Source organism: Mauremys reevesii, linkage group 6, assembly GCF_016161935.1.
Source record: "Mauremys reevesii isolate NIE-2019 linkage group 6, ASM1616193v1, whole genome shotgun sequence".
NCBI lineage: Eukaryota > Metazoa > Chordata > Testudines > Geoemydidae > Mauremys > Mauremys reevesii.
Genome location: NC_052628.1, coordinates 89,629,659 through 89,645,081, shown reverse-complemented (window position 1 = coordinate 89,645,081; position 15,423 = coordinate 89,629,659). Strand labels below are relative to the sequence as shown.

Below are 15,423 nucleotides of genomic sequence, written 5' to 3'. Positions count from 1 at the left end.
GCAGAGGGTCTGCCCTAGGTGTCTAGCTCCCACTGAAAGCCTGTGGGAGCTAGTTGCCTGTCTGTGCTTTGTGCCTCTGAAAATTGCCCCCATAATCTGATATTGTGCAGTAGATCTGCATCCTAATCTGAGGGGTTACTTGTTCCTGGCGTATGTTATAAACACTGAGACAAAGAATTTTGGTCCATTATGATTTTTTGTATAGGGACACTGTATTATTAATCTCTCTGTGCCTAATTGTTTGTTCCTTCCCGTGCCCTTGAAATATTTCCTATTATTTATCTGAATGTGTGGTGTTTTGCTGATTTAAAAAAAAAAGATTAAAAGTGGAGCCTGAAAGATTATTGCACACTTCCTTAATTAAATTCTGACAGTGTTCCATTTGTTTCTTTGCCCCATATTTTATACCTCAAAAATCCTAGTTCTTTCTGTTTAGTTTTTGATGGTCCTTCCTTATTTATAGGGCCCTGCCAAATTCATGGCCATGAAAAACATGTCATGGACTGTGAAATCTAGTCTCCCCCCTTGAAATCTGGTGTTAATTGTGTACTTTTACTCTATACTGTACAGATTTCACAGGGGAGACCAGTGTTTCTCAAATTGGGGGTCCTGACCCAAAAGTGAGTTGGTTATTTTAGGGGGGGTAGCAGTATTGCTGCCATTACTTCTGCGCTGCCTTCAGAGCTGGGCAGCTGGAGAGTGGCGGCTGTTGGCCAGGTGCCCAACTCTGAAGGCAGCTCCCGGTCAGCAGCTGTGCAGAAGTAAGCGTGGCAAAACCATAGCATGCCACCCTTACTTCTGTGCTGCTGCCTTCAGATCTGGGCAGCCAGAGAATGTCAGCTGCTGACTGAGAGCCCAGCTCTGCAGGCAGCAATGCAGAAGTAAGGGTGGCAATACCATACCATGCCACCCTTACTTCTGTGCTGCTGCTGGCGGCGGCTCTGCCTTCAGAGCTGGACTCCTGGCCAGCAGCTGTCGCTCTCTAGCTGCCCAGCTCTGAAGGCAGTGCAGAAGTAAGAGTAGCAGTACCACAATGCCCCCTACACTAAACTTGCAAACCCCCCCCAACTTATTTTTGGATTGGGACCCCTACAATTACAACTCCGTAAACTTTCAGATTTAAATAGCTAAGATCATGACATTTATGATTTTTTAAATCCTATGACCATGAAATTGACCAAAATCGACTGTGAATTTAGTAGGGCCCTACTTATTTATAGGGTTGGCAGAACTTGGTTTTTATTTGTTTTATAATTTTGACAGATAATATTAATGTTTATTTTTAAGCATTTTTTCCATTTTTATTGGTTTTAAATTTTCACAGCTGCATATAATTGTGGGGGGTCAACATCACATGTAAAAAAATACAGTTAGAAATTCGAATAAGTTCTCAACCAGCGTTTTTCCTGCTTTGCGTATTTGTACATTTCTAGTATTATCAGTGGAAATATTTCTGCATTGGTTATGCACATGAACATCTTTACCAACATTTACCCATAAAAACCTAGTTCTTCCAAGCCTACTTATTTATCGTATTAGCCCTTACTTCACATTTAGTCTATTTATTGCTAGAGGGTCTGTGTGACCAATAGCTTAGCTTTGAACATTTTCTTTCTGGATTTTTCCTTTCTGATGCTTATTCACGTTCACCCCTTCCCTAAACTCGTCTTAACTGTGGTGTTCAGTGATCCCACAATGCTTACAAGGGCTCTACTTTATTTGCTGTCTGATTCCAGATGTTTGTTAATAGCAGTAGGAGAGTCACAGCGCCCCACCCAGACTCTGCCTGGGAAACTCAGCACTTACAGGCTCTAGTACCATACAGTCCTTCCTCTCTGAAGTTCATTGTCCTTGTTTTCACCTGTGTTTGCTCTCGTATTAGTCACAGTCACAAATTTGACTAGATCAATCAGTTCATGGATTTCCTACACACATGGTATTCCACCAGACATCCAGGAGGAGATTTTCGAAGGCTCACCATCAACTTAGGTGCCCAGCTTGCAAAGGAAGGTGGATGCCTAATTGTTCTTTAAGTTTTTGCATTTAATCATACCTTCTGTGAGGCGTAACATTAAGGACAACATTTTCAAACATGAGTGCCTCGCTGTAGGCATCCCATAAATCTAGACTTATGCACCTAAATAAACAGCCTAATTTCTGTTGGCTCTGAACTATTGAGAGCTTTGAATCAGCCGATTTATTTAGATATTTAAATATGGTTTTTAGGTGTCTCAGTTTGAAAAATTTGCCCTAACTTCCTTTCTAATTCTCCTTTACAAGTTTGGCTAAATTTTCAGAGAGGCCTCTACCAGGTTTCTCTGTATACACAGGCCATTTACACGCTCAGAGCCAGGTCCTCGGCTGCTGCAAAACATAGCTCCAAAGATCTGGCCCTCAGTTGCTGTGCATTATTGCTTGTGTATGTAACTGATAGATTGTGCATGAGCAAAAGTCATTTGTGGTCAGTTTGAATTTTCATGGACACATTTTTTTGTGAGAATAAATTCTGTCACTTGCATACACTAGTAATCACGTGCAAGAATTGTGTGTGAGGTTATTTGCACTCACTAATGCAGGCCACTATATACATATGGATGGTTCTATACCATTCCTAGCCAGGTTCTACCAAGAGTGTGTCTGCATAGTGAAAAAAAATTCTCATTATTACTAGTTGGTGTTTTTCAGAAACCTTTTGGATTTCTGTCATCACGTTGCTTCTAATCAAGTGGTCTCTAGCAAATTCCGACCATCAGCTACTCCCTTTGTTATTTTTAGTGTGAGCAATAATGATTTTATCCCAGTCATATTTCCTCCAAGGTCTTCTATCTCAGATACTTGTAAAGCTATCCCTCCCTACTAATGTTTTCTTTGATCTTCTTGTTAATAACTTAAATCCATACTGATTTTGTTTCTCCTCCTCTTGTGTTTGCTCCTCTGAATCTGCAGGATGTTTTTAATCATTGTCTGGGGGTTTTCTTTCCCAATTTCTTTTTCCATAATATTTCTTCTTCTTTTTAAAAAAAAAGTTCTTGTGTTATTTAACCAATGTTCCTATTAAAAATTTAATTCTCATATGTTATACTGAATTTAAATATTTGTAGTTTCCTTTCTCTCTCTTTCTCACACACACACACACTCATAGCAAGTGCAGTGAGGTTGAAAACTACATTTCATTATAACCCCTTACTTTTACATGCTCATAATTTTCTAAAACACCAACCTTTTGGGCCCCAGTCAGGCAAACACTCCTACATGTTTGTAATTTTATGCACATGAACGGTCCCATTGAGTATAAATATCTCTGTGCATTAAGTTAGGAGTGTGCATGAGTTTGGAGGATCAGGGCCTTAGTCAGAAATTTTGAATGCTTGCTCTCTGTCCAAGGGTGAATTTTTTTGTGTGTGAAAGTTTGAGCAAAATGTCAACTATTTTTGAATAACAGAATATGTGTGTGGGAAAGGGAGAATATATTTTCCCCACTTAGAAAAAAAAAATCTTGCCCCTCCTTTTTACTCAGCAATGTAACAAACTGCTGACAACTCTGTAAGTTGTTTGTACTGTTGTTGTAGCCATGTTGGTCCCAGTATATGAGAAAGACAGTGTATGGGAGGTAGTATTTTTATTGGATCAACTTCTGGTGAGGTAATAACTTTTAACGGACCAATTTCTGTTGCTGAGAGAGACGAGCTTCTGAGCTACACAGAGCTCTTCTTCTGGTCCATAGCGCGAAAGCTTGTTTCTTTCACCAACAGAAGTTGTTCCAATAAAAGATATTACCTCACCCACCTTGTTTCTTTTACCTTGTAAGTTGAAGAAGAACTATAATATGTCAGATATCAGGACTGGTGCCTTTATTTGATTTGGGGGGAAATTGCTTTTTATAATTTAACAAAATTAGGAATACTTTAATATTGCATACTGAACACATGCAGTAGATTTTTTTGAGAGAAGTACACTTAAGGATGAACAAATTGGGCCCGATCCACTCCCACTGAAATCAGTGGGGGTGTTTCCAGTGACTTCAGGAGGAGGTGGATCAGGCCCAATGTAAAGAAATGCACAACTGAGAAGCTGGTTATGCCATATGCTTCTTCCAAACATACAGTCTCCCACCTACTGGCCAACTCTCCTGCCTCCTCCTTATTTTCTCAAATTGTTTTGCCTTTTTAAATAGTTTTTGTCGTTTTAAGTGAATTTAAGACCTTAAAGTGACTTTTTTTTAACGTTATGATGGGAACAAAGGGAATCCTAATAGTAATATTGGCCCATTACTTGCTGGAAATGATAGAATTGTCAATAGTAATGCAGAAAATGAAGGAGGGGTCAATAAATATTCCTGTTCTAATCCTGGGGAAATGCCAGATGATGTAGTCACATCATAGGATGAAGATTAAATACTTTCCATTCTAACAAAAACTAAGGAGGGTGTTAAACAGGAGCTACTCAAAGTAGACATTTTAAATTAACAGGTCCAGATAACTTGTATCCAAGAGTTTTGAGAGAGATGGCCAAGGAGCTCACTGAACCACTAATGTTGCTTTCTTTTTCAATAATTCCTGGGTCACTAAGGAAGTTCCAGAAATTGGGTCACCTTGATCTGGGGGGTTAGTTTAGCTTTCAGCATAGGTTAGAACAGGGTCAGGGCTCTTCTAACCTGCACAGACTAAAACAATATTAGGGACCATTCTGTCAGCACAGTCTGGTAGTTAGGGCACTTAGTTAGGAGGTGGGAGACCCAAGTTCCAATCGCGTTCCAGTGATTACTTAATTATTCATAAGTAGTAGAACAGCTTCAAGAGGAGAAAGCCACATGCCAGAATATCCCATAAGCCAGTGGTTAGGGCACTCTCCTAAAATAGCAGAAATGCAAATTCAGATCCTTTCTCCACATCAGACAGAGGGGGAAATTGAAACTGGGTCTCCCACATGGGTCCCCTAACCATTGAGCTAATGTTTACTTACAATGGAGGAGCCAGCAATGCTTTCTCTGGCCATTCTGTGAACCCGTTACTATGCTTCTGTCTAAATGCTGAAAATCTGAATTAAATTAAATTGGGACAAAACAAGCTGTTTTGACTTTTTTCAGTCCGGTAGAAACTATTTGGCAAACTCAACACAAATTCACCAATAGTTTCAGTTGACCTGAAACTGCATTTTTTGTCAAATAAACTGTTTATCAAAAAAATGTTACTCCATTCTCCTTCTGAGTGCTTTACCTTGCAATCTTAATAGTGTTCTTTTAAACGTTGTGCTTTTTAATTAATTTCTTAATTTATATTGCACCTTTCTTGCCAAGTAAAATATAGTCTATTTGACATTGGTTTAAAACTTAATTTTAGTTCAAACTTGAAAAAAACTTTATATCAGGAAGCATTTGCTTATGCTAGTAAACTCAGATAATGACTCCAGCGTTATCGTTGGATGGGGGGGGGGAATAATATTCATTCCTTCAGTATAAAATCAGTATTGTTTCTGGCAGTAGAATAAACCTTGAGAAACATAAGAGTTTAGGCATTGACGTCTTTACGGATAAAGCCAGCTCCTGCCCACAGACTGCCTTCTCCTGATAGTGTTCACATGGTGCTTGTGCCTTTTTGATAATATTTACAGAATTAGCAGTATTGCTTCTCACTCTCACTGACTGTGTTGCAGGACATGCCAGATATTTTCGAGAGTTGTCAAAAAATCATTTGAAGACATTCTTAATCACTGGTTGTTTTGTCTTAAGGGCTAGCATGGTAGTGAGAAGAGATGAGGCTGAGGTAGGAGTTGCCAGGTGGGATGTGCCTCAGAAAGACATTGTTAGATAAGGAAGTGGTGCAGCAATTAAGAATGTCCCTGTATACTGCAGCTGTAGTGGAATTGCCTTCCACCTGGAAAGGCTATAATACTTTCATTGTGCCCTTTTTTTAACATGTATTTCTACTTTGAAAAATGGCTATGTAAAACTGGCATCTTCTTACCAAACAGATCAGCTCCCTGTGTGTGTATTGAGAGCAATATCTAATCACTTTTGGACAATAGTACCTTTTTGCTCCTGTTTGCCCTGCACAGGTTAGAGAGAGCTGAATTATTTTCCTGCGTGTGCATCAACAATCAAGTTATTTATTAATTTCCAATCAGTTACATATTTGTGCAAATCCATTGAAGGAACAGGCTTGGACTTGTGGCACTGAAGGCATCATCTGAAGACTCTGGGGCATCACCAAGGGCACAGGTTAGCCTGCAGAACCTTTATTACAGGTGATGATTGACAAGAAGGGAAAAACCCCAGCTTGGCTGAGTTTGCAGGGCTGGCAGTTAGAAAAAAAAAATCCTTTCATTTGTAAGCTTTGCATATTTAAGCAGGAGTATTGAGAGACAATGAGCCAGGAACCCCACAATGTCATTTTTCCAGAGACACTTAGAGTATAATTGCCCTTTAACTCTCTCGGTGCGCTAGGATGTCAGTGACTGGCCCTCAGTAATAATTCCTTCCAAATGTAGAGGTGTGGCCTCCTGTGTAAAAGTCGAAATGAACACGTGCAAGCGCCTCTGCTGCTAAACAAGCTCCATTCGTGTCCCTAGTCCATGTGTTCTGCCACTTAGCATGCAGTTGTAAATGTGAATGCTTTGAGTTACCTGTATCAACCAGTCCTAATGGGATTGCCATTTCCTTGAGCATTGGGACAAAGCTAGAGGTGTCGCTCATTGGCTGGGGAACCTTGGAGACGCAGCAGAGTTACTCTCGCTTCATAGCAGCACCAAAATGGCCGAGGTAGATCTCCATGTCTGCAGAGAGCCTAATTTAAGTGATCCTTTTAAGGGTCTTGAATGCCTTTGTTTTATACATTGGGCTTTGGCGGGGGCATGAGGGAGGGTTGCACCGATGAAGCTACACCATTGCACACTTGTAGGGCTTGATTCATGGTTCCGTGCCACACGTGTGTAGCCATTTATGCCTGTGCAAAGCATGGCCATCCTGAGGGATTTTTCAAGCTATTGAAGTGCAGGAAAAGCGTCTGAGAAGTTTCTTAAAACAGGGAGGGAAAATCCTCACTTTCATCCTGTAATTAAAAATGGCCGACGGGCTTTTTATTGGAATTTCCTTAACAATAAATTAATGTTCTCGTAATTTTAAATTCACTTTTGGGCTAAGAACAAGCCTGAGAATTTCACCAGAAAGTTATAAACACCTGAAAATCGGGCATTAGAAAGAAAGCGCCTCCTAAATTTATATTTGTAGAGTCATCATAAAATGATTTTTTAAAAAGAAAATCAGAAACATTCCTTAGGGAGTCAATTTCTCCCCCCCCCCATTATTTAATTAATTTATTTTTCTGGGTAAATAGATTTTTCTGTAGACAGCTTCTTCTCATAGAGCAGCAAAGAGTCCTGTGGCACCTTATAGACTAACAGACGTATTGGAGCATGAGCTTTTGTGGGAGATGGAGTTCCTGAAGTGATGGAAAATCCCCTTCTGTCACTGAAGGGAGTCTCCTTCTGTCACTGAAGGGAGAACCTCTGATTCTTCTCATAGAGGATCAGAGTCAGTGGTGTAGCCAAGTTCTAACAGCAGGGGGAGCGAACACATAAAAAAAGGCACCACCTGCCACAGGGCAGCGAAGAAAAAAAAAAAGAAAAACCCAAGTCTTGCCGCCGAAGACTGAAGAACCTGCCGCCGAAGTGCCACCCCTGCAGGGAAGTGCCCCTGAGTGAGTAAAAATTAAAAAGGTGCCACTTTGAGGGAATGTGCTCAGTGGGAGAGGCCGTTCCCCCTGCTTCTGCCCAGCTATGCTACTGATCAGAGTCTGCTACTGTGACTCAGTGACTAGTATCTTACTTATGGAGCAGTCCCATTAATTTCAGTGGGATTACTTACGGGGTAAAATGTTACCCGTACTCAGGCCATGTCTACAGTGCAGGTGCCACAACGGCACAGCTGTGGTTCCATAGCTATGCTGCGGTAGTGCCAATGGAGACTCCCTTCAGAGACAGAAGGGGATTTTCCATCACTCCAGGAACTCCATCTCCCTGAGCGAGGGTGGCTAGGTAGACAGAAGCATTCTTCCATCGATCTCGGTGCAGCCACACCAGGGTTTAGGTTGGCACTGTAGCTATGCCATACTAGTTTTTAAAAGTAGACCAGGACATATGGTAAGTATCAGAAGCTAGCCCTTAGCTAGACGTCTGAGGGAGGTAAATACAGAAGTTCTGATGTTCCTTTCACTTTCACTAGTATACATAAGGAGTGACTCCACTGAAGCCAATTGGGCCTGACTCTCATTTACACTAAGGCCCCTTTGCATTGCTCTGGCAGTGTAAAGGGGCTTTAAATTAGGCATAAATGTAATTTACACCCACATTAGGGCCTCTTTATGCTGCCAGAACAGTATAAAGGGCCTTAGTGTAAATGAGAATGAAGTTCAACAGAGTTACACTGGTGTAAAACAGGCTTAAGTGAAGAAAGAAGCTCATGGGACTGGGATGAGAGAGGGGGAGAGGGGGAGTTGAAGAATAGAACTGCTGGCACTTCTGGGATCTAATATTCAGGCATACCTATTTGTTGCTACTGTACTTCCCAGCTTAGGCTAAAGAGGGTTGTCTCACCCTCCTACCCACCCTTCATTAACGGAGAGAAAAAATATTACAGAAACATTTTTTTGGGGTGGCAGTGGGGGTGGTTTGCAATGTTTCAGACCGCTCCATGTGTTACATACCTGTGTAGGGTACACATAATAAATCACATGCTACATGCTTAAACAAATTACTGTCGGCTTTTGTATGCGCAGTGACAAGAGCTCTAAAGGTCAAAAAAGCTTCCTTAACAAATTTGATAAGATAGTGCAGTGAGCTGTAAAGGCATAAAGTCCTGGGGGTCGGAGACCAGACTAGAAGAAATAATTATGCATGGTAATGGGTAATTACAGATAATGGCCTATTTTGGGGGGTGGCAGAAAATACACAGCCCCACAACCTTGCCTGGAATGCACATTGTCTAGCACATTAACTTTATAGCAAGCTAAAAGTTCAGCACTGGAACAAAAACAAATCCCTAATTTACAAGGGAAATAGCATAGAAATGTTCTTTTCAGAGGCTGAATTTATTTTTAAAGGCAGAACAAACGTGAGGGTTTTGTTTTGTTCCAACACCCCCCAGTCAAAAGAACACTGATGGCTAAGCAGAAAATAGTTAATGGTGCCAGCTTTGTTTGACATCTAAAATAGCTCTGTCATGACTGTCTGGTGGGAGAAACATATTGTTCCAGCATTTCTGATTATTACTTTAGGGAGTGATTTCACACTAGCCTCTTTCAAGGCTACTGTCCGACTTCAGAGCCAGCCATGAATTCAACTAACACACTCCTGGAGCAGCATTGCCAGAGTAGTTAGTAGGAGAGTTAGAATGCATTCAACTGAGCAGGAGGGAAATTGTTAAGTGCAGATCCTAGACTCTTATGAGGGCTGAAGACAACTATTGCCTGCTGAGGTGAATGGGTTTTTCTTCCCCAGCTTACGGGGTGTGTGTGTGTGCGTGTGTGTACACAAACTTGGTTAATGACAATGAACATGCAATGGATCACTTGATGGTTACCTGTTCTATTCATTCTCTCTGAAGCACCTGGCATTGGCCACTGTTGGAAGACGGGGAACTGAACTAGATGGACCTTTGTCTGACCAAGTCTGGCCTTCTTATGTTCTTAGTTGTAAACAATCAGAAATCAGCAAATGCAGAAAATGAGGTTCACATCATCAGGGCCGGCTCCAGGGGTTTTGCTGCCCCAAGCAGCCAAAAAAAAAGAGAGAAAGAAAGAAAAAAAGCCACGATCAGGATCTGCGGCAATTCAGCAGGAGGTCCTTCGCTCTGACCAGGAGTGAGGGACCCTCCGCCGAATTGCCACCAAATAGCTGGACCTGCTGCCCCTCTCCGGAGTGGCCGCCCCAAGCACCTGCTTGCTAAACTGGTGCCTGGAGCCGGCCCTGCACATAATAATGGTTATTCACAGTGCATGTATGCAGTTTTCCCTTCCGCTGTGTATATCCATGCAGCTCCCATTGAAATCAGTTAGATTTGTGCATATCTAAGGCCAAGTTGGGCCCTTTGTTTATTAAGGTATATCTTTATTAGTATAACTAGCAATCCAAAAAAACTCATATATACGAGGGCGAGTAAATGTTACTATAAGAACAGTAACTTTTGCATTTCTTGATTATATGTTTAGTTCTGTCATTGTGTCCTTATGATTGCGTTATTATACATTTTTGTATTGAGTGTGCCTTATTTTGTGAAAAAGAAAAAAGAAAACAGGGAAAGAGCGATTTCAACACTGACTTGGGTGTTGATGGCACTGTGCGCATCTGTGGCTGCATACCCCCAAATATTAGCAGCTATGGGGGCTCCTCTGACTTGTGGACTGGCATTGCACAGTGTGCAAGGGACGAAATCCTGGAGCCCTTACCCAAGCCAGATTACCATTGTGGTTAATGAGCCACTGGTTTAAATCACCTTCTTCTGCAAAAAGAACTTGGAATAGTGGGCCAGCTCCTCAGGCCATGTAGGTTGGCATAGCTCTGTTGAGGTGAACGATACTATGCTGTTGATCTGGTGCACTATTTTAAAGCATGTGGCTAAGTAGAGGCCTGGGATCTGGGCCTCTCATAGGGATGTGGATATATAGGACTCTTAGGTGCGGCTGACCCAGGATCTTGCCTCTTTTAAAAAAAAAAAAAAAAATCTCAACCCTCCTGAAATGAATTACTGGTTAATTACTATTAATATGCCATAGACCTGAAGAGCCGTGTACAACAGTGAAAGATCAATAATAGTATTTATCATGAGGTATATTGATCTTCCATCTCAGAGTGGGTCATATTTCACACCACATCCTTCAGTGCACAAAAGTAGCAGAGATACTGTATAAGGCTAAGTAAACAGGTAGAAGTGAGCTTAGTGATCAAATACAGCGTATGAGGACTAGAATGGGAAGTGATAACATCAGCCTGGCAAAGGGTGCCAGATGGGAGGGAGGGTGTGGGGGGCGGCACTGTATGGCAAGCCCAAATTAGAGACCGGCCTGGGAGAAGATGTGGTGTACACGAATCAGGTACATGAATCATGTATAGTATACGTGAATCAGGGACCAGTGTGGGGAGGAGGCAGATGGCGCCCTATTGCGTGCCTGCATCAGTGACCAGTGTGTGTGGGGGAGACGTGGGCAGCACCACATCGCGTGGGCACTGGTTTCTGGTGGGCAGGAAGAGGCGGGTGGTGCTGTATGATGTGCCAGCATCACTGACCGGTGTGGGGGAGGACACACGTGGGGCCGTAAGACGTGCCTGCCTCAGTGACCTGAAGGCTGAGGACGATTTTTCCAACCCCTCTCTCCTCATACTTGTGCATTGGTGGGTTGCTGCTTTGCTTCAGTATTGAACCCTGTGTTCTTGACCCCATTTTGGCTACAGTTGCACAAATTACTATTGTACCTTAAGAAGCTTGGTAGACGATTACACCTATGCAGCATCTGAACTCCCAGAATACTTTGTAGACTTAGGGCAAGGCTGGTCCTGGTCCTACACATGCACAGAACTAGGGAGAGGGTGCAAGGGACCTCTCCTGGTTCCCAAGCATGGGGACCAGGGACAGCCAAGGATAGTATAAGGCTAGCACCTGCAGCAACACTAACCTTCCAAAGTGTGCAGGGAAGGGCAGAGTTGGGAGCACATAAGGCAGCTGGTTAAAAGATGTAGTATCAGGTGTTCTCCTTGGAGCATCGTGCCTAATATTGAGCTCCCACTGGAGTAATGCACCCCTCATGTGCAGGGATCACTTTGTTCTCCACGGAAATGCAGCCACCTCTGGAGTGAGAAAGCAGCAGACAGTCTGCCAGCAGCACTGTACAAGAGCTGAGGGTTTTATTTGGGGGAACAGATGAAAAATAGCTTATTAAATGAAAACAACAGAGTCAATCTGGGCAGGCTGTAGTTAGCAGAATGCAACCTGCCCCGGCTACTGAAGAGTTGTCTTCAGAAGACAACTCTTCTTTAATAAATTCAGTGCTGGGGGTTCTTTAATGACTACGAGTGGGCAAGGATTTGGTTTTATGTCTGATGTACAACACAGTTCCTAACCAGTACAGCACTTCCAGCACTACGCTGGAGGGAACTCAAAGGAATGGGCCAGCTACTAAGTAACCACCCTCACCCCCACCCCCACCAGCACCTAGCTTTTCCTTGCAGCTCTCCCAATTACCGAGTGTCTTATCCTGCCCCTGTTTAGTTTAAGAGTTGGTAGAGATGCAGGCAGATTAAATGCCTATAAGTCTCTCCTTCAAACACAAAATCCTCTCCTTTTGAAGTGTAGTGTCCGGCTTTGCTTCAGGAGATTTCAAATTCAGTCAGGAAAATAGAAGGAAAATACAAGGAGAAGATGAGATTAAGTATTTTAAAGCTAGAGGGCCTGATTCTGGTCCCTAATCTTGCCCCTTTGCCGCCGTTCAGGGGCACAATATTCTGAGAGAGAATTCCCTGGCAACACAAGCATCGTAGGAGCAAGTGGCTCCTCGCAGCCCCCGGCGTCTGGTGTATACCAGGAGCAGAAAGATGGGTCTGGTCCGAGCTCTCAGAGCAGCCAGCACCAGCACTAGTGTGCTGTGAATCAGAGTAACCCCTGAGGCTGCTCCAACTTTCACCAAAGGCCATTTTGGGCCTCAACAGTAGCCCAGAATCCAGGTGGTGCAAAGAAGCCGTAAAGCTATGCCTTCTGTGTTGTATCTCTGAGGACATGCAGCCCTGAATCTAGCCAAGAATACTCCAGGGAAAGGCAGTATCCAGTCACCATGCATGGCTGAAAGAAAAGCGCTTAGGTTTTAAATCCTGAGTGCAGGAGTTGGCTGGAGCCTGTGCTAATTCTCAGCTGCTCTTTGCATGATGTTGCGATTTCCTGCATCTTTTGGAATATAACACGGTAGTGCCATGAGACCTCACTGAGGCCTCACTCTTCTGCCTTATCTCACGTGGCAAGAGCATTTGGGTCTGCTCCAAAGCCCACTGCAGTCACCAGGAGTTGCTCCAGATAGGGGAGGCTGTTTTACTTTCCCTGAACTTTCTTCCTATGTCTCCTGCTTTTCTGGTGTGTTGTCAGGAGTGCTTCCCTGCCCTCTGGCTGTAGCTCCTGGGGGATGTTTGTCAGGCCCATTATAAGAATTGTGGATTCCATAATTTTATGTTCATGAAAGAAAAACATCCCAGGCTTCTGACAGTTTGGGATTTATGCATGTGGGTGAGTGGGCGGGTGAGTGAACTGGCGAACTGATGAGTCTTAAAAGAGCAGCTCATAGGATTGTACAGATCATTAGAGAGCAGGAGATGGCAGAAGAGACACAAAGGACCAGACCAATCGATTCATCATGGGCCCCAAGCGCTAAGCCACCAGGGACTACAACCACGTCAGGAAAAAAGAGAGCGATGGCAAGTCAACCCCTTAACTCAGTAAACGCCAAATGATGGCTGCCCAGCGCGGGTATGCTGTAGAGTGTGCATGAAGCTATTAGCTCCCTTTGTGCTCCTGTGAAAGAGGCAGCCATAATGCTGCATCCAGTGCCTCTTTTCCGGGAGGGGAGAGTGCTAGCCCTACCAGCAGTACTGAACACCCAGAAGGGGTGTGTTTAGGGATTTGGGGCGTGACCATGGCTGTACCCCTGCTTCAGCCCTTCCCACCATGAAGGACCTTTGGAAGCACCAGGAGGCTGTTGCTGGGGCTATAGGGAGCACAACACCCTTTCTAAAAGTGCAGCAAGTGCTGCGTGTGAGCAAGGCCCTGCCCCCCAGTATGCTTGCTCCTTCCCTGCACAGGCATAGAGTGCCCCAGCCAGCCAAGTCTGCCTTGTATTGCCTTCTGTCTCCTATACAATCTGTATCCCAGCACGGGAAAGGATGGAGGACATTACATTTGGCTGTTGACTTGTAGTATGAGAAGCCGAGCAGCCTGGCTGTGGTATTATTCAAAACCTAAGTTTAGGGTCAAGATAATCCGGGGATTGTTTGACTGTGTTGTGGAAAATCAACCACACGTTGAGTCTGGATTAGACTTTTGGGGACTTTCCATACAAAAAAGAGGCTTGGTCAGCTCTTTAGGCCTGTAAGCTTGACCAGAGTCCTAAGGGCCCCCTAAATTTTCCTTCACAACTGACTGACTGGCTTTTCAGTTCCAGTCACCTGAGTTCAGATTTGACCCAAGTCCCAGATGAGATGAACTTGGAGGGTAAAACTGGCAGACTCTGCGTAGCAGAGACACAGGCAACAGCACCAAAAACTGGGATGGAGGTGCAGTAATAGAGCTATATGGGAAAGGTTTCTGCTTACCTGACCTGATACCTCTAAGCAGAGCTCTAGCAGCCTCACTTGCACAAATGCTGTCGTGTAGATTTGAGAAATGTTCAGAATGTAAGTGCCCAAATGGCTGGATTTGCACTCGGGCAGAGCCTAGGTATTGGGAAAGTCAGGACAGAGAGAAAACCCACAGTATTTAAATTAGCAAGTTGCTTTGTTTTGACATGTATAAAGATAAACTCCAGTGAACTCAGCGGAGTTACAGCAGGGATGGAATTGCACTATAGACCTGGCGTGATACAACTGTTGATTGTGAGGGATCTTAATTTCAAGCAGGGAAGGGAGGCAGGGTTGGGTTGAAACCTGTAATAAATGGTACTATTGATCATTTGCAGCTGGAGTGGAGCTCATATATAATGCTTTACAACTGAGGGTCCTTGTGAGGTAGGTAAATACGGTTGTGTCCATTTCACAGAGATGGTTACTGGGGCAGAGAAATATTAAGGTGACTTGACCAAGGTCACGCAGGCTCTGTCTACTATAGGGATTTTGTATAAACATTCCATTACCATTGTTAGCACTGGTTCAGCTCTGAAAGTGTCTACAATATCAGGAGGCCTAGACTAGAAAGGTCACTGGCTGGCCACCACTGTCCTTGTTAACACCCTGTCATGTCACCCTGCTCAGAACAGATCTAATCAACATCGTGTTAAAAGCAGCAGCAGCAGCTGTCTACACCTGGGATTGTAATGTTGCAGACACCTGTGAAGCTGAAATGGTATTGGCGATGGGGGGGAAGCTTTAGAAAACATCCCTAGTGTAGATAGGGCCACAGTGACTCAATGACAGAACCAAGTGGTGGAGTTCTAAAGTGTTTGTGTCTCTGATAAAATATACTCTGTTAGCCCAGTTCCCCACTGTATCAGTACTATAGCTTGGAAGGTTACAGCGTTGTTTCCTGTGCTCTTATATTAGTACCTCTAAGCCCATGTGACTGTGTGCTGACTGTGCTATGTGGGAGGCACTGCACAGACCTGATGCATGTGTATGAGACAGAGGAGGGGTGTCAAGCACCTGCGAAGTGTTAAAGGACAATCCCGTTCCCCTCAGAGGAGT

The 15,423-nt window shown here is 43.6% G+C and overlaps 1 protein-coding gene across 2 annotated transcripts in view; it reads left to right on the top strand.

Annotated features, from left to right (window-relative positions):
- The window catches only part of DMRT1 (doublesex and mab-3 related transcription factor 1), an 83,439-nt gene that overhangs the window by 14,249 nt on the left and 53,767 nt on the right, over window positions 1-15,423 (top strand). The window lies entirely within an intron of this gene.